General features: G+C 39.2%; 1 protein-coding gene across 7 annotated transcripts in view; it reads left to right on the top strand.

The window, feature by feature from the left end:
• The first annotated feature begins 2,851 nt into the window (after nucleotides 1–2,851).
• The window catches only part of LOC137238234 (E3 ubiquitin-protein ligase RNF181 homolog), a 122,740-nt gene continuing 101,654 nt past the window's right edge, over nucleotides 2,852–23,937 (top strand). For 3 of the 7 annotated variants that reach the window (XM_067763011.1, XM_067763008.1, XM_067763006.1), the window contains exon 1: nucleotides 2,852–3,067. The gene's annotated coding sequence lies outside the window, so the exon portion shown is untranslated. The other 4 variants (XM_067763009.1, XM_067763007.1, XM_067763012.1 and 1 more) reach the window with 3 other exon arrangements.

Raw genomic sequence — 23,937 nt, 5'->3', positions numbered from 1 at the left:
AACCGTGGCTTAAGCTGGAGACATTGGTGCTTTATCGGTAACCGTATCGGTAACATTATAACAGCTGATTCGACCTATCTTATGAGAATCAATGCAATCGATTATTGGTGCCGCTAAGGTCGTAACCGTATCGTAGCCAACCAATTGGGTTTTGGTTTACCGTCGTAACGATAAACAGCTGATTACGTTAGGGATACGGATACAGCGATACAACATACGACACCAATGACTCCCGCTTAAGTTGCCAAGTTTACGCCAAGTCAAGTCAAGTCTATTACGCCAATTACACGGCTCAAGTATCCTTGTGCCAATTATCAATTTGCACAAGGATTTGCCCAGTGTGTGCACTGGTTGCGCTATTTGCGCAGAGAACTGCGCTAAAATCAAAACGATTTTGATATTTACGCATGTCTACAAATATTGCACATGCTTTTTCTTCGTGTGTGGTGAATCTTCACAGTTTACCTGTGGTTCCTGATAATATAACATCAGTAATTATTGCTTAAAAATGTTAATATCGAAGGCGTAAGGACCATCTCTAGCTTGTAACAGGAATTCACACAAATTCAATAATACATAATAATAATTTTTTATACAATTAGAACACATGTTTCATTTGTTGCGCTACATTAAAAATGAATATTGCGCAGTGCTGCAATGAGTTGAGCTGGTCTTGCAACTAAAATATAAAAATTATAAATACAATGGAAAATAAACGCTTCTGGTGAAAGTTTTTCGACTTATACTGTGAATTACCAGCACTGTGGAAAATAAATAGTGTTTTTTATACAATTAGTGCCTTTTTTATACAATTAAAACACATGTTTCATTTGTTGCGCTACATTAAAAATGAATATTGCGCAGTGTTTTTGAGCCGTGTATGTCAAAATTTTCATGTGCACAAATTCCGTCGTTTTATATTTGCGCATGGCTTTTGTGTCATGTATGGGCCGTCTATGCTAAGTATCAGTAATGGAGCCTTTACCCTAGCGAAGTTCTAGTTTCAAATAATGGAATACTAGCATCAAAAGAAATAAAATTTAAAAAAAATTTTAAGTTAAACGGTTTTATGGAAAACAATACTTACATTAAGTAATAATAATACTAAAAGCTAGAAAATAATTAGGTAGGTCCTGGGACTATTACACTCCCCATAAATCTAGGGCGTTGATCAGACAATTAAAAGAAAGCGTGAAATTTCTAAGAATGTGAGGCGTAGCATAACATGATTAAGGTTCAGTTGGTCTTATATATGACTATCAATAGAAATTTGACGCGTCCAGCGCTTTTATTTAATTGTATGATCAACGTCCTATATTGATGAGGAGTATGATGACTAGTACCTAGGACCTACCTAATTATCTTCTAGTTTTTAGTATTATTATTACTTCATGTAAGTATTGTTTTCAATAAAACCATTTAACTTAATATTTTTTTTTTTTATTATTTTATTTGCAAGTTTTTAGTCTTATTTAAGTGCCTATTATTTCTCATTCTATTTAGTTCATTTAGTGACTCATTATTACACGGACTATTTCCTGACAATTTGTTACAATCTAAGGCCTCAATACATAATCCTTCCAAAGACTTTACTCGACTCTGCGCCATATATGCTTGTCCCTCCTCGAACTCCAAATATTTTGATGTCAGTTCTACCGGACTATATGTAATATTTGTTCCAAATATGAGCCAAATCGGACATCATACGTCGCTTCTATTCATGTATGTATTATGTGTTCCAAATATGGACCACAAAAACTATTTTTTTTAATATCTCGATCCTTTCGCCACCTAGCGCGCTTTTTTTCATAAGCCGATTTCTATTCATGTATGTATTATGTGTTCCAAAGATGAGCCAAATCGGACCACAAATACGATTTTCTTTGAATATACCGGTCGCCTACCGGCGATTTCTTTTCATAGTTCTCTTTCTATTCTCGTATGTATTATGTGTTCCAAATATGAACCAAATCGGACCACAAATACGATTGTTTTGATTATTTGGATCCTTGAGCCACCTAGCGGCGATTTTTTTCATAGGTCGCTTTCAATGCATGTATGTATTATGAGTTCCAAATATGAACCAAATCGGACCACAAATACGATTTTTTGCAATATTTCGATCCATGCGCCACCTATAGGAGTTTAACTCCAGTTAACCCTACCACTTCGGCCGCTTAAACCGAGATGAGCAGCAAAATTTTATGTTATCGAACAAAGTGGCAAGGTTAAACTCTAGGCAACTTTAACTCACAAATCACCTACGCAGATTGCGCATTCACGAGTTCAAAATTGCTTCGTTCTGCGAATCTACTTCATAGATGACTCACGAGCGATTAAAAACAAGAGCTAAAGGAAAGAGTCAATTAATACGCCATAAAAAACAGCTGATCTAATGTTTACAGGCGCAATGCGCAATCTTCTTGTGTAATTTGTAACTTTACCTAACTCGCACTGAAAAACCAGGCATATGACTGTCTATTTTTTACTTTAGCTCATTGACGTCTAAAAATATTGGGTTCTCAAAAACCGAAACATGTCCTCTTATCGCCTTGAGATTCATGATCCTGGCTCCAAAACGCGTCTTTTCACACCTCTCCGGATATTTTTAGACGAGAATTGGCAATTTGGAGCATATCTAAAGTATAAACGATCCGTCACCTTGTGACCCGGGTGAAGCTCCAAGTTCGACCTCCATTGTTAATAATTAATTTTAAAAGAATTCACACAAAACTGAATTTAATTTTAATTTAGTGTTAATCAAATGCAACCCTGAGTTTAAACCTATCTGAAGTGCACATATGGCAACGCAGCACAATGACAATTGAAACAACGCATAGCGAAACACGACAAAGGCAAAGGAACAACACGGAAATTGAAAATATTTATGATTATTCGTTCGGTTATTCGTCTGCAAATTTTATTCCACAGCTCTTAAAAATAGTTTTTACGTGCGAAATTGAATATAGTTCTGTGAATGTTAAAGATTACGCACTGTGAAAAAGTTTTTTAAAATAAATATTGTTTGATACAAAACGACTGCGGTGGAACTTATAGCGAAAAAAAGGTAACCACATAAAATAACTACAGCAAAAGGACAAGCAAGCAGCCAAGTCACGACCACAAAAATCGCGATTCATGCTCTTTTTACATATTTGTCTGCATTTTATATGTATGCTTAAACGTTTAAATATATGCAAATTTCGTAGCATAATTCAAGTTTTTAGTTAAATAAAATACTTATTAAATCAATTCGTACATTTGTGTCAGCTGTAAAAATTCCAAGTGAAATTGAATTGGATTTTCGTTTGCGAAAAAGGGAAAATCAATTTCCAATTGACTTAAAAAAAACCAACGTTGCAGCTGCTGTGTTCTAATTAGTTTGCAATCGATTTTGTACAAAGAACATCAGGCTTTTACACAATTATAAGCCGTAATAATAGGTAAATTGCAGGAGAAAAAAAGTTGAAGAAAGTTTTTGGTATGTGCAATGTGTATATCTTTCACTTGTTTGCATTTATATTGTATATACATATATATATTAGATGTAATTCATATGGTAGCGACAAAAATATGATCTAAAAGCAATTCTTTAGCTCGGAACCCAGGACCTCAAAACCAGAAATTTTCTTGTTTTCTGCCTTTTATACCTTGCACCCTGCCACAATGTGCATTGGTTTGGAAATAAAGAAAAAGTGCCGGTATGTGTTTTATTGCTTTCGTCGAGATTTCCAGAACGTGTTTCATTGGGGAGGTGGAGGCGGTCATATTCTGATTAGCATGAGAATTTGCCGACATGCGGTGCAATGCGGCTAAATAAAAAAAAAATGGAAATGGAACACGTCAGGCTAGTAACAAAATGCAACTACTGTCACAACAACTACTATAATAGAAGTTTTGAAACAAGGACGTTTCATTAGTAGGGTGTATCAATTGAAAATTGATTTTGAAACTACAAAAGGTTTAGGAAAAATTTTCCATAAGTGCACCACCCTTGAGAATAAACATAAATAAGAGTTGTTAGAGGGATCCTCCTAGTTTTGCTATCATCCGGCGACTTCTTGTTTTTTTTTTTGTTTTGCCTAGCGGGGCTCCGCCTAATGCCCTCTTTTCCTGTTGTTGCTGTTAAAGCAAACTTAGCTCCTTCATAAAATTAACAGGCTTCTTGGGGATCAGAGTAAGTACGTTCGTAGTGGAAAATGGACCACTACGCTTTCTTTTTTCAGAGGATGTCATCTCATTCCCAGTGAATGCGCTTCGCAATCTCATTTACCTTGTCACAGAGGAAGCTGAGGATGCCAAGTCTATGCATTTTGCCTCTTAGGCTGCATATATTCTTGTTAACATTCTCAATTCAATGTTTGATAGTTTAATGACAGGCTCATAGCGCTTTAATTTATATTCTTCAACAAGCACTTGGTCTTTTGCAGATCCAAAGACACCAAAGTGTCTTTGAGTTCCCTGAGCTTATCTAACTAATCCTTTATAGTAATGTTTTAGATCGAATAAGGATTTTAGCTGCTAACTATAGGTCTATCGCCAACCTAACAGTATGCTGGAATATTTTTAAAAATATGAAGGAGAACTTTACATTTGTCATCAAAAGTGTTGTTGTTGTTGTTGTTGTAGCAATGCTCGCCCCACCTAATAGCCGCGACCGATCACAAATTGTCATCAATATCCTCTAACGGGAGTCCAAGGAAACTTGCCGTTTCAACAGGGGTGGACCATAAGGAAAGGGGTGTTAGAGGCGTTGGTTCCACATTACAATTAAAGAGATGGTTGGTGTCATGTGGGGACACATTGCAAGCAGGGCATACATTTTGTATGTCGGGGTTGATTCTGGATAGGTAAGAGTTTAACCTGTTACAGTATCCAGAACGAAGTTGAGCAAGAGTGACACGCGTTTCCCTGGGGAGTATGCGTTCCTCTTCTGCGAGTTCTGGATATTTTTCTTCAAGTACTGGATTCACCGGGCAATTCCCGACATAAAGGTCCGACGCCTGTCTATGGAGTTCACCAAGGACCTGCTTGTGTTTTTCCGCTTCATACGGCTGGGTTCTCAGGTGCCGTATTTCCTCAAAATGCTTACGGAGATGACTCCTTAGGCCCCTAGGCGGTGCTGGTTCGTCAATCAGATGTCTGTTGGGATGCCCAGGTTTCTGGGTATTCAACAGAAACTGTTTGGTCAGCATCTCATTTCTCTCCCTGATGGGGAGTATTCTCACCTCATTATGCAGATGGTGTTCTGGGGACATAAGAAGACAGCCCGTGGCGATTCTGAGAGCAGTATTTTGGCAGGCCTGTAGTTTCTTTCAGTGAGTGGTTTTTAGGCTTGGCGACCATATGGGTGACGCGTAGCACGTAATCGGCTGGCTAATTGCTTTGTATGTGGTCAAGAGCGTTTCTTTATCTTTTCCCCAGGTACTGCCAGCAAGGGATTTGAGGATTTTATTACGGCTCTGAATTCTTGGAACAATTGCGGTTGCGTGCGCACCAAAATGTAGATCGTGATCAAACGTCACACCCAAGATTTTGGGGTGTAGGACAGTCGGTAGCGTAGTGCCATCGACGTGGATGTTCAATATGGTCGACATTTGGGGCGTCCATGTTGTAAACAGGGTCGCGGAAGATTTAGTCGGTGACAATGCCAGGTTTCGCGAGGCGAAAAAACTGGAGAGATCAGGGAGATAGCCGTTTATTTTATTGCCTAGCTCATCGATCTTTGGGCCTGGGCCTGTGGCCATTATTGTGCAGTCATCGGCGTAGGAAACGATTGTGACTTCTTCCGGTGGTGAAGGTAGCTTAGATATGTAGAAATTAAACAAAAGCGGGGATAGGACACCACCCTGTGGCACCCCTTGTTTAATTCTCCTTTGTTTTGATGTTTCGTTTCTGAATTGCACCGATGCCTGCCGACCACCGATAATTTGCGGTCCACCTTTTAAGACATGGGGGAAGGGTGGACCCTTCCAGGTCTTGCAGTAACGAGCCATGGTTGACCGTATCAAAAGCTTTTGATAGGTCTAACGCTACGAGTACTGTTCTATGGTGGGGATATTGATTCAAACCGCAATTTATCTGGGTGCTAATGACATTTAGCGCGGAGGTAGTGCTATGGAGTTTTCTGAAGCCATGCTGATGAGGGGCTAGCTGCAAATGTGCTTGGAAATAAGGGAGCAGAATGGCTTCAAGCGTCTTTGCCACTGGCGATAGGAGAGATATCGGACGATATGACTCGCCTACGTTAGCTGGTTTCCCAGGCTTTAGTAGCGGGACCACCTTGGCCATTTTCCATTTCTCGGGTATGACAAAGGTGGAAAGAGACAGGTTGAAGACATGCGCTAAATATTTGAAACCCTCTTTCCCTAGGTTTTTAAGCATCGGCATGGCTATGCCGTCTGGGCCCACTGCTTTGGATGGTTTAGCGCGACCAATGGCGTCCTCAACCTCTCTAGCGGTGATGGTAATTGGTGACGCGCTGAGTTTGTGTTTATGTGCGTGTCTATTGGCTCTCCGTCTATCTTTGTCGACCATAGGATGCATTATATATTGTCGGCAGAAAGCGCTCGCGCATTTTTTCGCATCCGACAGCACCTTATCGCCAAAGGCGATGGAAACTTTGTCTTTGTGCTTAGTCGGATTCGATAGGGACTTTACGGTGGACCAAAGTTTACCCACACCGGTAGAGAGGTTACAACCTTTTAGGTGCTCTTCCCATTTCGCCCGCTTGTGTTCGTCCACAAGCAATCTGATGCGTTGGTTTATATCCCTTATTTGGGGGTCGCCTGGATCAAGCTGTCTTATAAGGTCGCGTTCCCTCGCTAAGCTCGCGGCCTCCGCCGGGAAGTGGGGCCGGATTTCGGGAATTCTCCCGGCGGGAATGAAATGTGCCGAGGCGGATTCAATGACCTTACGGAAGGCACGCTCCCCTTGGCGGGCATCAGTCGGGATAGGGAGGGCAGCAAAGCTGCTGTCTGTTGCAGATTTATAATCTTCCCACTTTCCTTTTTTGAAGTTTATGAAAGTGCGTTTTTCTGTGACGATGAAGTCGGCGGTACGCTCGAACGAAATAAGTATGGGTAGGTGGTCGGATGCCAATGTTACCATCGGCTGCCAGTTGACGCAGTTTACGAGTTCTGCGCTTACGATTGAGATATCTGGCGAGCTATGACAGCTTCCTACCATACGTGTGGGGGCGTCTCCGTTTATTGTGCAGAACGTCGTTTCGTCTATTTGATCCGCCAACATCTCACCCCTACTGTCCGCCCGCAAGTTTGAATGCCATAGGTCGTGATGGGCATTGAAATCGCCTAAGATAATGCGATTGTTGCCATTGAGTAAGGCCTCGATATTAGGGCGGTATCCACTGGGGCAACAGGTGACAGGAGGGATGTAGATGTTGATGATAGCTAGATTTGCATCGCCTGACCGGACAGATAGGCCTTGACGTTCTAAGACATTGTCACTGCGGTCGATGCCAGGATCAAATATATGATATTGCACAGAGTGGTGTATGATAAACGCGAGGCCGCCTCCATTTCCGCTCTCGCGGTCTTTCCTGTGGACATTATAACCAGAGCAGGTCTGCAATGCAGATCTCGCTGTGAGGTTAGTCTCTTGAATCGCAGCAATGCGGATGTTGTGCCGCTTCATGAAATCGACTATCTCCGTAATCTTCCCAGTTAGTCCATTACAGTTGAACTGCACAATTCTGAAGTGCATGAGGGGTGACGCCGCCACTCTAGGGGTAAGTGAGGGGTGACTACGCCTAGGTTGTGGAAGGCCAGGACGCAATTGCTGTTGTGGCCTTGGGACTGGGCGCCCTTGGGCAAGCATTGGGGTACCCGGATGATTTGGGTTTGCGACCTGGCAACATGGCGCGATGAAACCCGTCGAGGGGTTGCGGTCGCGGAGACCAGAACATCTAGGAAAGTGGCACCACCCAAGGCAGGAGCTGCATTGAGCGGATGTCGCAAACCTATATATTCTGTGCTGGCAGACGGTGCAAACGGAGGCAGGGACTAAGAGTCTGTTTCCCTGACCTGCACGATTGCTGCCAGAAAAGAGGGGGGGAGAAGAAGACGGGGGCAGGGGCTGATGCTCAGCATTGCTACCAGCTCTACTACGAAGGTAGTAGTTATGAGTGGTATCAGCTGTTTGAGTTGTTGGCGCCGTGGGGCGCGAGCAGCAGCGGATACTTGTTGTGGCTTGCTGAGCAGCGAAGCTGCTGGAAGGTAGTGGGGATACGCTTAGGCGTAGACTACGGGACGCCCTTGGGCGTGAGCAGCAAGGAGCCACAAAAGATTTATAAAAGTTACGTGGACGTCGGGTTTTGGGATCAAGCCCAGAACAACCTGTCCGATGCAACCATCCCTTGCACGAGACACACTGAACAGAGTATGACCGTCCTAAAAAGATTCTTTTGTGGCAGACGCAGCAAAACCATTTCTCATGACCGGGGTCAGGAGACGGACCCGGATTGGGTTCGATACCTTCCCGGAGTAAGAGAATATGTAGCAGTCCTGCTGCAAGGAGCTGCTGGGAGGATGACAATTTGTGGGAGGGACGAAACAAATTAAATGGGGTCACACTGAAATGACAGTCCTTGGTCGGGAAAAATCCCGAGTCGCTCCGGTACATAGAACCGACTGCCTTGGGAAGCGAAAAGTGTTATTGAGCCGCGGTAACATGTGTTTGTTGTGGCTGGTCGCTCGACTGTTACAAACCTAGCGTGGTTACTGATTTCTGCATCTCTGCATTTTAGGATGGCTGTCAGGTATATACTGCATTTCAGTACATGATGCATATCTTCAGTTTCTTAGTAGTAGTAATTTTTTTTTTAGTCATAAGCCACCTTTTGCATAGACCGGGTAACATATATTGATTTATAAAAAACTTTCCATAAAGTTTCACATCAATCTTATTATTTAAACTTGAGTGTATTATATTTCATTCTGTGTTTTTTTTTATCATAATTACATTCTTATTTGTAAAATAGGTATCTGTGCGTCGAAATTGAGGACTGTAAGTCCCAACCTTATTTGGCAACGTCCGGAGTACTTCAGCATAGCATTCTTGGACCTCTTTGGCAAAGAATTTATTTATTAAGGTGTTGTATCGGACACTTCTTTCTCTTTCGTTAATTATATTTGTTATGTCCTTACGAAAGCTTACAGAAGCCTTGCCTTCCTTCGTGGATAGAATACAAAAGACTTTAACCAGGAAGGCACCTTTATCTCTAGTTCGCTCATCACTAAAAATACGCCTTAGTTGTCTGGAATCTTAACTATGGCGGCCACTCCGCTAGAATAGAAAGGATTCAAAAAAAATTTAATACATTTTGTTTATTTTCTCTTAATTTAGACCATCCAATCCCATTCAATTACTCGCGCTGCAGGCTTATCAATCTTCAAACCAGGAAATTTTTACATCTTCTAGACCTTGATGTATCGTTTCTGAATTACAATGACACATCCCAGTCATGAATATAATATGTAATCCACGTCTTTAGACTAGTGTTATTTAAGCATAGCTCAATTGTCAACCTCACCTACACGAGTTGGCTATATGAAATCGTTGCTGAGATAGTCAGATAGTCTTAAATGTGCTTTTTTCGAAACTACCAGTTATATGTATATACCGCTATGACTATTCAACGTAAAACGTTGAAGTAGTGAAGACTTCACCCATCTATATCTTGATGTAGAGTAACGCGGTTAGTCCTGACCAAGTCCTGTTAAGCTCAGTTGAACGATTTCCTATGGTCGAAAGAATTGAAATCGGTCGATATGGTTATCGTTCTGGTTTCCAAAGTTGTCGTAGCGCTGCCACTTTTGCCTAATTCGGAATTCTTGGTCGAGTCATTTAGGTATGTGGAAGAAACGGTTCTCATGGGAAATTTATTAAAACAAACATAGGTAACAATTTATTCATTACTTAATAACCAGCAATTAACCAAAAATAACTGCACTTTATGCAAGTATTGTAAATGCATGTAATAGAACCATGTGAAATTAGATTTTATTATTTTGACATTATTGCCATTTATTCATTTTACAAATGTTTATCTGGTATTTACGCTTTTCATGTGGCACATTTCAAGAGACCGACATTATAATTGCATTATTATTAATTTTATTTTTCCCATTTCCCTTTTACCTCAATTTTAGTTGCTGATGTCAGCTAACCGGAAATTTATTTCATTTATCAAGCTGAGAAAATAAAGAAAATTACTCAAATAATAGCTAATAGTTTAACTTATTCATGCATTTTTATACCCAACTGTAACTGGACACCCAGATCGAAAAACTTTAATCGCGGCACTACAGAGATGTTATTTTATGAATATGTATATATGGCACAAATTAGCAAAATATGGTTTTTACAGAAAATCTAAACCTGGGACATTAAGTTCGGTTCCACCCTATCACAGACTTTCTTACTTATTACATATATTATATAAGTTATTAATAACTTCCTAAACTATAAACACAAGTAAATTCAAATACCAATGGTACGTATTCAGAAAAATTTTAGAACAATTATAGAAAATTTATTAATTGTTGTTCATAGAAGTATATATGTTTTGTTGCATCTATAGAACTTACATACCTAATATTATCTTATTTCAATTCATTCACATGTTGTTTGTATATTTAATTAAATTATACATAACCTTATTATACACTCCCACACTATCAATTCCCATTCATATATATCTCGATCACAATTTCTCATTGTTAGTTATGGCTTAAACAGATACAATACGTCACCGTCACAACGTAAGATATTTGCCACTGACAGCATGTACGTAGAGTAAAGTGAGACCCATAACAAGAGGCGACTAAATTACCAAACAGATTCAAGGGGTTGTGTAGCGCAACCCTTCAGGTTGCCAGCGCGATATATAGCTTCTCCAAACCCAATTGTCAACCTCACCTATCCGTGGCGAATCCTGTTTTATTAACTGCCGAGGCTCTGGTGACCTCGAACTCCTCATGGATCTAGGGGATGGGGTGGCGGTATGGCCTAGAAGGTCGCACGTGGTCATAACAAATCGTTCCCGAGATGGTCGGGCTTGGTACCGGAACGTACCGGATCTGCATCCGGCAAAGGACCATCAACATCGATAACACTCACTAAAGCCTTCGGGGAGTGGACCTTATCACTGCAACAACAACAACATGACGTAAATATTTTTATTCAGCAAATAAAATGTATATTTCACTACAAAATATTAATAACTTGTCAACTAATAGCATTGCTTAAACGTAAACACCAATTTTCCGTAGCCGCCTTCTATAAATAGCAAAAAATACAAATTAGCAAAGTATGGCTGATACGACGGATGATACCTTGCCTATCTGGTGTTTACCATTAAAATAAACACATCCTTCTGTAGTCGATTTCTTCCTTGTCCGCGAAGTAAGTGACGTATTGTTTCTGTTTAAGCCATTACGTTCTACTTAAGCTGGACTCAATAACTTATCTATGCATGCATCAATGGTATTGTTGTAACTGATGTATTTAAAAATAAATTAACCGGTAGTTTTAGCTATTTGATTGTCAACGCTTTTTCATTCATTCATATATACTTGTATGTATGTTAGTATGTTTAGTGCCTATAGGTATTAGATGTTTGTTCTCTTCTATTTATTTTTGTTTTATATATTCTTTAGACTTTTAGCTTGTATTAAAATTTTGCGTAGTTTTTATTTTTGTTCATTGTTTTCTTTGTACAATTGTTGTTAGTTCGCGAGTAAATTGTTCGTTAATTTACAACTAAACAATTGACAAACTGAAAAATTTGCATACAAATTTTAAATAAGTACTGCAGCAAAGATGCATCAATTACATGCTATGACCCTGTAGGAAAATATGAGGTGCTTTGTACTAGCCACATTACTTTCGGAAAAGACAAATCAACGCCATTGACACTACGCAACCGACCAACCGATTTTTTAGTATGGTCGTTGGGAATAATGAATAGGCAGTGGACGGATTGACAAGATCTCACAGAACTATTACACCAGATCACCGCCTCTATATAGAGGATGCTTAAATACAGATAAAATCATGAACAATGAGACATTAAGGTCAGCCCGACTAAATGAGTAGATCGAAGGGAACCGTTTTGTACCAGCTCACTAAGATTCACGAAGGAGTGGACTAAGTATTCGTCATATTAAATAAAGCGCCCATAATTTTATTCTCTAAAAGGATTGATGGAGTGTTGTTGGTAGAGGAATTACTGAAAATTAGGTTGCTCTAATTGACAAAATTACTATGGATAAAATATGTTGGAAGCGCAGCATCCAAAGCTACAAGAGAAAACGCTCTGCTATATCAAGAACAACAAGAGCCCCCAGCGGGTTAGGCGGTCAGAATATACCCGCGGTAGGTATGCCTGTCGTAAGAAGCGACTAAAATACCAGATTCAAGGGGCTGTGTAGCGCAACCCTTCAGGTTTATATAGCTTCTGGCGACCCCAAGATCCTCATGGAACTTGGGGATGAGGGAGGGATGGCTTGAAGGTTTAATGTGACCATATAAATCGTTCCCGAGATGGTCGGGCTAGCACCCTAATGGTGTTGTGTTACCGGAGCGTACCGGATCTTTATCCGGCAAAGGACTATTACATCGATAACACTCCCCAAAGCCTTCGGGGAGTAACCTTATCGCTACAACAACAACAACAACAGCAATATTAGTGTGTTGATGCATCGCAGGCGATTCCTGTTCATGTACCACATTAGACTGAGATGGAACTACATTAGAATGGGCTAAGTTTTAAGTCATCAGCGGAGTAGCATACAAGCGTACTAGCGCAAAAGCTGTATTGGTAAAACGTACAAGCACAAGAGACAAGAGCGTACTAGTGCAAAAGCGTAATTTCGTTCCAGCGTGTACTCATATTAACGTAAAAAAAGAGTTGTTGTTGTTGTTGTTGTTGTTGTATTAACGATAAAGACCCCGAAGGTTTTGGCGAGTGTTATCGAGGTTGATGGTCCTTTGCCGGATATAGATCCGGTACGTTCCGGTAACAAACCACCATTAAGGTACTAGCCCGACCATATCGTGAACGATTAATATGACCACATTAAACCTTCTAGGCCATTCCGACCTTGAGAGAGCGTATTAGCATTTAGTTATTTGTCGCATTAGCGCAAATGCGTAATAGAGTAAGATGTTATTATTGTATCATTAGGCGTTGACGATACATTGCGACATTTATTTAGATCTATTGCGCTTGGCCTTTCAGCCTATTACCGTGTGTGGGGGCTAAGCTTAGCAAGTTGGGAGCTTAGTGAATTTCTATTTTATTTTATTTATCTAAGTTTAAAAGTTTATATTATTTTATTAAACAAATTATAATACTCCTCGAGGATAAGCCTCTCTGTCGACAGTCTCCACCGCAAACTTCTATTGCATATATTATGGCGTTAAAAATAGTGGGGTAACATCCCATTGGTATCGATTACTTGAAGTACGGCCCATTTATACCAGCTTTCGTTTTTCCGTCATCAAGTTTTGATTCATCCGTAATCTCTGAGTCATGACACCTCGTAATTCCGTGAGATTCTGAGCATAGGGGCCACTGCATCACATAGCTGCAAATATGGGATTTTATATGAGTTTTCTTATTATCTTCATAGCGCATCCGTTATGCCGATACAAACTAGTCCATTGTGTAAACAACATATGTGGATATATTCCAAAAGTTTTGGAGAGTGTTATACATATGTTGATGGTCCTTTGTGTATATCCGGTACGTGCTGGTAACAAAAACCATTAATGTAATAGCCCGACTAACTCCGGCAAGATTGATTAATGCCTTTATTACACCTTCTAGGCCATCCCGCCCCATACTTTCTAGTCCCATTATGAATTTGGGGTCGCCAGAGCCTCGCCTGTTAAATAAGTGTATTATACTTTTTGCAACAGGATTCTTCTCGGGTAGGTGAGGTTGGCAAATGGGTTGGGGAAGCTGTGAATCTATAAAGCTTTTATTGGGCTTAACAACCTTAGTAACAACCGTAAGCGCAGAGACGCATCGCCGCAGAATATGTAAACTTCAATAAATACCTTTAAAGAAGCATTCACTACCCTACAGGGTAGTATCGGCTCTTTTGTACCAAAGAGGAAAAACACTTTTTGTGCATATGTATATATATTGTTTGTCACACTTTTGTTACCATGCTGACAATAAATATGTTATGTAAAAATAATTTTGTGCGGTTTATTTACCTGAGTACCTAGAAGTCGTTGAGTTTCGTGATACGCCCTATTTAATTGGTTGGCTTCAAAATAGTAGATTTTTGTCACCCGAACGACTGTTTTTTAAGAGAAGATACCGTAGGGTTGAAAATTCCTGAATGCAATAAACAAATACTTCACTGCTTTTGGTGGAGACAGGCAGACTTGCACTGAAATTCCGAATAAACTAGATGCCGCCCTATCCATAGAACCCGCTTTCCTCTCTCATCTAGTATAAAAGCTTTGTATTACACATTCCACTATTTTATTGGAAAACCGACCGACTATTCCACATTCACCCACAAATTACAATTACAATCAGTGCGAAGGTTAATTTATCGCTGCGCGTACGTAGGCATGTATGTACATTTGTAATTTTGTATTTATATTTTTGCACCTAATGTGTCCCTGGTGATCGTCGCGACTTCCACCATAATAACAACAATAAAAACAATAACTTGGACTATGACGAGAGATTTTTGTTCTGTTAATATTGTTCTTGCTTCTTTCCTCCCATCATTTTCCAAGTTTATCCGAGAGCTTGAAATAAAAAATAGCCAAGTTGGTGAGTAAGCATGAAAAAATGTTTGCTAATACACAATAGAATGTGTGAAAAGGTTTTCCGCCCAGCTGGTTAAGGGACTTAGAATATACTCGTGGCAGGTATGCCTGTTGCAAGAGGCGACTAAAATACCCAAATGATTCAACGGGTTGTGTAGCGGAACACTTTCAAGGGGTTACCGGCGCAAATTATAGCTTTGGGTAGTGTTATCGATGTGATGGTCCTTTGCCGGATACAGATCCGGTAAGCTCCGGTAACACAGCACCATTAAGGTGCTGGCGCTGGAAACGGGAAACGGGATTCGCCGCTCGAAGGTGAGGTTGACAATTGGGTTGGAGAAGCTGTATATTGCACTACACAACCCCTTGAATCCCAATTATAACTTATCCAACCCAATTTTCAACCTCACCTACCCGTGGCGAATCTTGTTTCTTTAGCAGTCGGGGCTCTGGCGACCCCAAGTTCCTCATGGATCTAGTGGTTTGGAGGGCGGGATGGCCTAGAAGGTTCCATGTGGTCATACTAAATCGTTCCCGAGGTGGTCGGGCTAGTGCCTTAATGATGCTTGTGACCGGAACGTATCGAATCTATATCCACCAAAGGACCTTCAACATGGATAAGACTTCCCAAAACCTTCGGAGAGTGTTTTTATAGCTACAACAACAACTTCATGTTCCAAATTGAGATAACCGGAACGAATGGTGCAACACTTTCTCATTGTTGAGTATTTTTATATTTTCAGCTCGTAAACCCTCATTTTCACTGAAAATACTAAATAACGAGTTCTTAATATTAAGGCATTTTAAAGCAAAGAAAAAACACGTGTACATCGTTTTTTCCCCGACATGCATTTTCTTTCTTCCTTGTAGTTTGTGTTGTTACATTTCAATATGTATATTTTTGTATTTGCAAAACAAAAAATTGCCCTTGAATTCGAACACACAGATGTACCTTCTTCGCCAATTTAATTTATGAACTTTCAAGCCAGCAATCATATGTCGCATATCAATCACGTTCACTTTCTGTTGGAAACAAATCTTGAATAGAACCTCTGAATGTTTGTGTGTATATGAACGGGGCTTACAGGACGTTCTTGCTGTCTTTATGGTTCGATAAATTATTTTTATTGCCTATGTTGTACTACATACATATGTATAAGCATGGATGTTTATACATAGCTATTGTGTAGATTCATTTATGTAACTTACTTGTGTGAGCTTGACCATGAGTGGGTCAGGAAAATTTAAAAAATTAAAGAAAATTGTCGTTTTGCACTTAAAGTAATTTGCAATTTTGCTTGTGAAATGCATTTTTCATAGCCGTAATGATTTCCTTACATATTAGTATTTATTTTGAGCTAAAGGCGACTCGCATAAAAAGTAAACAAAAAAATATAAAGTCCTTTTGTTTGAAGGGGTCGCGGCAGATTAAATGATCGTGAATTAAATCCGACACATTTTCGCAGCAGCTCCTTCAATTTAAGTTTCTTACCGTATGCGGCTATGCTTCAGACAAGGCGAATCCATATCGTGGTAAACCTTTAAACTGATGCTGGAGAAGATCAATCTGGCGCCCCAGCGAGTTTGGCGCTTAGGATATACCCGCGGTAGGTATGCCTGTCGTAAGAGGCGACTAAAAAAACCAAATTAATTCAAGAGGTTATGTAGCGCAACCCATCTCTAAGCGTTGCCAGCTCAATATATAGCTTCTCCAACCCAATTGTCAACCTCACCTACCCGTGGCGAATCCTGTTTCATTAACAGCCGAGGCTTTGGCGACCCCGAACTCCTGATGGATCTAGGGGTGGGAGGGTATGGCTTAGAAGGTTTCATGTGGTCATACCAAATCGTGCCGAGATAGTCGGGCTAGTACTTTAATGGTGCTTGTGACCGGAACGTACCGAATATATATCCGGCAAGGGACCATCAACATCGGTAACACTCCCCACGGCGTTTGCAATGATTTTGGCTTTAACATATTTTCGTGGAAGCATAAATTATTTGACCTAGGCAGCAAATTAACTGTTACCTGAATTGTTTTATTTCCTAGTTACTCATGGTTTCAATTATAGGTGCTTTGGTGAACTCACAGAAAATTCTGGTAAATACAATGCTGATGATGTCTTGCCTGTTCATTACCAACACGTCACCAGCTCCCACTTTACTATTATCAAATTTTGATTCATTTGTGAATCAGATCTCTTGTCAGGGTAAGTATTTAGATTCTCAATTTAACATGGAGGTTTGTCCACAATGGACAAATCAAAGTTCCGTGAGATTCCGATTGTGGGTTCCATTGCATCACATAGTTGCACTATGGAATTGTCAGAATTTTTTTATTTTCATTTGCAATTTTTATACTCAGCTGAGCAGAGCTCACAGAGTATATTAACTTTGTTCGCATAACGGTAATCGGTAACGGCATAAACTAATCGATATAGATATAGACTTCTATATATCAAAATGATCTGAGCGAAAAAATAAATTCATTTAGCCATGTCCGTCCATCCGTAAACACGATAACTTTAATAAATTTTGAAGTATCTTGATGAAATTTGGTATGTAGGTTCCTAGGCGCTCATCTCAGATCGCTATTTAAAATGAATGAAATCGGACTACAATCACGTCCACTTTTTCGATATCGAAAATTTCGAAAAACCGAAAAAGTGCGATAATTTATTACCAAAGATGGATAAAGCGACGAAACTTGATAGGTGCGTTGACCTTATGACGCAAAATAGAAAATTAGTAAAATTTTGGACAATGGGCGTGGCACCGCCCACTTTTAAAAGGAGGTAATTTAAAAGTTTTGCAAGCTGTAATTTCGCAGTCGTTGAAGATATCATGATGAAATTTGGCAGGCACGTTACTCCTATTACTATATGTGTGCTAAATAAAAATTAGCAAAATCGGATGACGAACACGCCCACTTAAAAAAAATAAAATTTTTTTTTTTTTAAGTCAAATTTTAACAAAAAATTAATATCTTTACAGTATATAAATAAATTATGTCAACATTCGACTCCAGTAATGATATGGTGCAACAAAATACAAAAATAAAAGAAAGTTTCAAAATGGCCGTGGCTCCGCCCTTTTTCATTTAATTCGTCTAGAATACTTTTAAGGCCATAAGTCGAACAAAAATTTACCAATCCTTGAAATTTGGTAGGGGCATAGATTCTATGACGATAAAATGGGTGTGACACCTACCATATTAAGTAGAAGAAAATGAAAAAGTTCTGCAGGACGAAATCAAAAGCCTTTGGAATCTTGGCAGGAATACTGTTCGTGGTATTATATATATAAATAAATTAGCGGTACCCGGCAGATGATGTTTGGGTCACCCTGATCCACATTTTGGTCGATATCTCAAAAACGCCTTCACATATACAACTAAGGGCCACTCCCTTTTAAAACCCTCATTAATACCTTTAATTTGATACCATATCGTACAAACACATTGGTCCACCTTTATGGCGATATCTCGAAAAGACGCCACCCATAGAACTAAGGCCCACTCCGTTTTAAAATACTCATTAACACCTTTCATTTGATACCCATATCGTACAACACACATTCTAGAGTCACCCCTGGTCCACCTTTATGGCGATATCCCGAAATGACGTCCACCTGTAGAACTATGGCGCACTCCCTTTTAAAATACTCTTTAATACACCTTCCATTTGAAACCCATGTCATACAAACATATTCCAGGGTTACCTCCAAAGCTCTCAGCTGAGTATGTAATGTTCGGTTACACCCAAACTTAGCCTTCCTTACTTGTTATCATAGCGATTTTTAGCCCAGCGATATTTTGAAGTTTTAGTGCACCAGCTGTGGCCTCTTTCTTCATCAGAATAAAGAAGGGAGGTGTTTCTACTAAGGAACTAAGTGCATCAGCATGGCCTTGTGTGTTAAGTGAAAGGAGAGCACACCCCATCGATGCCATCCTCTTTGGCCACAACTAACTCCGTTGTCCCTACGGCTGGGCACCTTCTCTTTGTATCCTGCGTTCGCAAGGTCAAGGCGCCAGCTAGTAGTAAACTTCTATTACTGTATAACATGTAAGTCCTGGAACATTATACAGTTTTTCCGTTTGGTCGTCAAACTAGTTCTGCTAACTCTATTGACATATTCAGTCTCTGGGAGGTCTTTATTGACCGTCCAGCTCAGCCTAACTTAACCCTACTAGCTAAAAGCTGTCTTCTATTTAAGCATAGACTCCCCGCAGGTTTTGGGGGAGGTTTGTAGATTTTGATGGGCCCATGCCGGATACCTATTCAGAACCTTCCGGAAAATACCACCATTAAGATATTAGACTTACCATCTCGGGCCAGTTCAACCTAACCTAACCTACCATCTCTGGAACGATCTGATTCCACCACGTTTAAACCTTCTAGATCAACCAACCCCCTGCTTCCGCGAAGAAGTTGGAGTCTTTAGAGCCTTGACTGATAAATAAAAGGGATTCGTTACGGGTAGGTAAAACTGTCAATTGGGGTGGATGTTTTAAAGTGCGCTGGAAAATGTTCAGCCCTGGAATCCCCAACCTGTTTGAAAATTTGTCCAGCAGAAGAGGTGCTCTATATAAGTTAAAAGGGTCATTACTCAGACTTTGGAACATACACTAGTCATAGAAAAATGTTGTATATAAAATTTTTTGAGTTTTTTTTTTATATAAAAGATCCAAAAGACAAATGAATTGGCAGCTCTTTACAACAACAACGACAAGGTAAGCACGAGTTAACGAAAGCTAAAAACTCGTATATTAGTATGCAGGAACGGTGGGTGGGAACGTCAGTGAAGAGTCGCAGTTATATCAGAGGTGTATGCGAGGATGTCATACGCGAATTATCCTGACGTGTATGAAAGCAAGCATGAAGGATCAGTAACACAAATCGATAACAATAGCTAGAGGAACACTCTTCTACGTTGCAGAATTTATTGTGCGACTTTCACTTTAAGAAAAGCTTCCCTACTCTCGCTGTTGGTCTTTTTATATAAACGTAGTTTTAGAAACAGACATTTTTTCATGTTTTTTTTTTCTCATTCCGCCTTATTACTTTCATCGCTGTTGTTGCAATTTTAATCATTGCATTTGCGTTGTAAATACTTACAAATGTGGCGTTTAACTTTTTACTACGTAAATCGAGATTTAATCACACATGCGATTTAAAGTGCAATAACACCTTAATAAATTTTTTTCTTTTTTTTTGCAATTTTTTGTAAAGACACTCGACGAGGTCGAGACGGATATAAAATTTTATGACTAAAATTATAAAACGCAATTAGCTCGCGACGTTGGAGCGTTTATGTGTGCGATATATTGCAGCAGAGTCACGTGAGTTATAACTCACTTTTTTTTTTTTTTAAGTGTAATATGACTTTCTAGTAAATGCATATTGTTGCAATTTATTTGTTTATTTTATTATACACATATGAATGTCAATATTTCGTGACTGTTATATTTACTTCTTACTTTTTTCACCCCTCATGCGTTCTTTATGTTCGGTACCTCTTCTTTATACAAATTTTGTAATCCACTTCAAGTACATTCTCACTCATTTACTTCGCATTTTGCACTTGATTTACATAAATGTGCCTTTATGTGTTGTTATAAAAATAAACTGTGTAATCAGTGTTCTATATTTAGGCAAGCAACAAAAATGTTCCTTTGTGTCGTGGTTCTTTTTTTTATCTTTTGTACATAAACCTGACTCTTGCACAGTGGGCTATTCGGAAGAAACTTGTCTCAAAATTAAAAAACTGTTTGTTTCCAAAATCATCGGCAATTAGTTGCAATTTTTACTTACTTTATGTTAGGTCGATTGAATGTTTGTCCGCTTTTCATACAAATCTTGCAATCGATTTTTAATTAACTTCTCATTGAGCTACAAACGTGAAACGTTACACATAGGTTAGAACACCGTGACAATACAACAAAAGGAAAAAATCCGTTAGGTGGCGCACGGATCGAAATATTTAGATAAACATTTGGAAATTTGGTGTTTTGAGATCGACTTTAAAGTAACTTCTCATTGAGCTACAAATATAAAACCTCAGAAACGGGTTAAGACACCGTGGCAAAGGAACAAAAAGGAGAAAAAATTTCGTTAGGTGGCGCACGGATCGAAAAAATTAGATAATAATTTGAAAATTTGAAACCGGGTTTTAATAACTTCTCGATGAGCTAGAGGCTAAAAATTAAGAGCTTAATTCAGAAGTCGATCGACACAATACAAAAAGTTTGGCTAGGGGGCGCACGGACTGAGATGTTTAGAAAAATCAAACGGAACGGAGGGAATTTTGGGATTGATTTTTAAGTAAGTTCTCATTGAGCTACAAGCGTAAAGCTTAACAGATAGTTAAGACACCGAGAAAATGTAAGAAAAGGAGAAAATAAAAATAAAATAAAAAAATTTTAAGTACTTCCTTTATATAAATGGACAAATAATAATACATATTTTTACTTCTGTTGTTGTTGTTGTAGCGATAAGGTTGCTCCCCGAAGGCTTTGGGGAGTGTTATCGATATGATGGTCCTTTGCCGGATACAAATCCGGTACGCTCCAGTACCATAGCACCATTAAGGTGCTAGCCCGACCATCTCGGGACCGATTTATGTGGCCACATTAAACCTTCAGGCCATTCCCTCCCTCCCTACCCCAAAGTTCCATGAGGAGCTTGGGGTCGCCAGAGGCTCGTCTGTTAGTGAAACAGGATTCGCCGCGGATAGGCGAGGTTGACAATTGGGTTTGGAGAAGCTATATATTGCGCTGGCAACCTGAAGGGTTGCGCTACACAGCCCCTTGAATCTGGTATTTTAGTCGCCTCTTACGACAGGCATACCTACCGCGGGTATATTCTGATCCCCTAACCCGCTGGGGTTATTTTTACTTCTCATAAATATTTTTGCAATTTCTATGTCAAAATTTAAAAATCAATGCTTAGCAAGAATATATCTTCATATAAGGAGACATTTTTCGCTGATTTTTTTCCATTATATAAATAAATTTATACTAATTGAAAGAAGTTTTGAAAAATTTTTTTTTAATTATTGGAAAATCGTGTATTTTCATTACTTTCGTAAAGAGTAACCATATTTTTTTATAACATATTAGAACTTAGCACCTCAAAATTGATAAAAACTTAATTTTTAAGTGAAAGTAATCTTTTTTTTTTTGTTTAGAATCTTTGGTTTACAACTAAAAAACGCCAAAACTAAGATTAATAAATTATTTAAAAAAAAAAATGCCATTACTCTGTTTTTAAATTCTTCATATTGGCAAATTTTTTAACTCCCTAAATCCAAAGGGTTTCTTCAAAATACCCCGAAGTTCGCCGTGCTAACCCTTTTCAACGTGGAAAAATAAATGAGTTTTTGAAAATCTCATTTCTTTAACTCTTGAGATGCGATATCAAAAATAAAAAAAAAATAAACGTTTTAGCTACAGCAGCGAACATGAAAATAGCATTGACAATTTTTATCAAACTTTGTGCGATTTTCTTCGAAATAAAAAAAAAAATTTAGAGACTTCTTACTTGCAATTTGTCAGACTGAAATTGAAATCGAAATTTTCTTAAAATTTTTCTTAGTTTCATTTACAAGCTTCATGGAAGTTTTTGCTTAAATTGTAGAAAATAAAAAAATTATGTTAATTTAATGAAATTTGATCAAAAAAATACCTCTGCTATTTTCTGAAGCATTTTTAGAATTTGTAATTTCTACCTTCGATGGTTAATAAAACAGCAGAAACATCCGGATTAATTAACTTAGTACTTTATTTTTCAGTCTTCAATCCAATAATGAACCGGAAGTCCACCATCTTCTCTTTCTTCCATTTTCTTTCCTTTACAGTGTATTTTTGCTTATTCTATTAATTAGTTGACATGGTTGCATTTATGATCTTACAGCTCGGCCAACCTGAAACTGTGTCGACCTCGATACATTATCTTAATTTCTATTTTTACTGTCGTACTTTTCTTAATATGATACAATCGCTATTTGTGTTCAGAGTTACAGCTCGCACTGTATTGACCTTGATACATTATAACTTAATTTCTATCTTCACTATCGTACATTTCTTAATCTAATACCTAATCTAAATCTAATACAATTCGCTATTTGTATTCAGAGTTACATCTCGGCCAATCTGACACTGTAATCGACCTCGATACAGTATAACTTAATTTCTAACAAATACTAGTCTGGTTCTACTGTGAAATATTTTCTTTGAAAACGGCTCACTAATGCCTTCAACTCATCAAGTGTTTTGGCCGGTAACACTACATTGCCATCTATTATGAAATCGATAATTTCTGTTTCGCATATGTTTGCCCGTTTTCCTATTGCCTGCATCAGTAGAACGTAGCAATGTAATGACTCGCTCTCTTTGTCCCACTTGCGTCTTGCCAACATTTTATAAACTTCGTTCCTCTGTATCGGCACATCAAATTCCATCGTAAGGGCCTTTTTTAACTCGGCATAGCTTAACGCTTTGGTGCTGGTAAGAAAAACTTTGGCTGTTCCCACCAGGCAGCGATGAAGAGCCAGCAATTTAAATAGTTCGTCTACTCTTGACGGCTCCATTACTTCTTCGAAATCTTGAAGAAAATGTCCCACCGTCACTGATATATCATCACCACTAAACTTGGAAACAGCATGCTCTATATCGGCAAAATCCAGTCTACGCTGCTGTTGTACCCCAGTACTAGCTCTTAGCTCGTCGATGTCGGTCATTAATTTTAACATCTCCATACGTTTTCGTAGCGCCACCAGTTCGTCATCCACCCTTATGATCGTGGCTCTTACGTCAATTGGGGCAGGGTTTGATGGGGCGGCAGCAAAAACATCGTGAACAGCAGGTGTTGAATTGAATTCAACCAAAACACCGGTAGTAGAGGCAGTTGGAACGGCAGTGGCGGCAGTATGAACGGCAGTGACAGCAGTGGCAGCAGAGAAGACGGTAGCGGCGGCAGAATAGACGGCAGTGACAGCAGCAAAAACATCGTGAACGGCAGGTGTTGAATTGAATTCAACCAAAACATCGGTAATAGAGGCAGTTGGAACGGCAGTGGCGGCATTATGAACAGCGGTGACGGCAGTGGCGGCAGAGCA

The sequence above is a fragment of the Eurosta solidaginis genome, chromosome 1 (assembly GCF_040869045.1).
Source record: "Eurosta solidaginis isolate ZX-2024a chromosome 1, ASM4086904v1, whole genome shotgun sequence".
In the NCBI taxonomy this organism is placed as follows: domain Eukaryota; kingdom Metazoa; phylum Arthropoda; class Insecta; order Diptera; family Tephritidae; genus Eurosta; species Eurosta solidaginis.
Note: the sequence above shows the minus strand (reverse complement) of the source record. Positions and strands in the feature narration are given on the sequence as shown.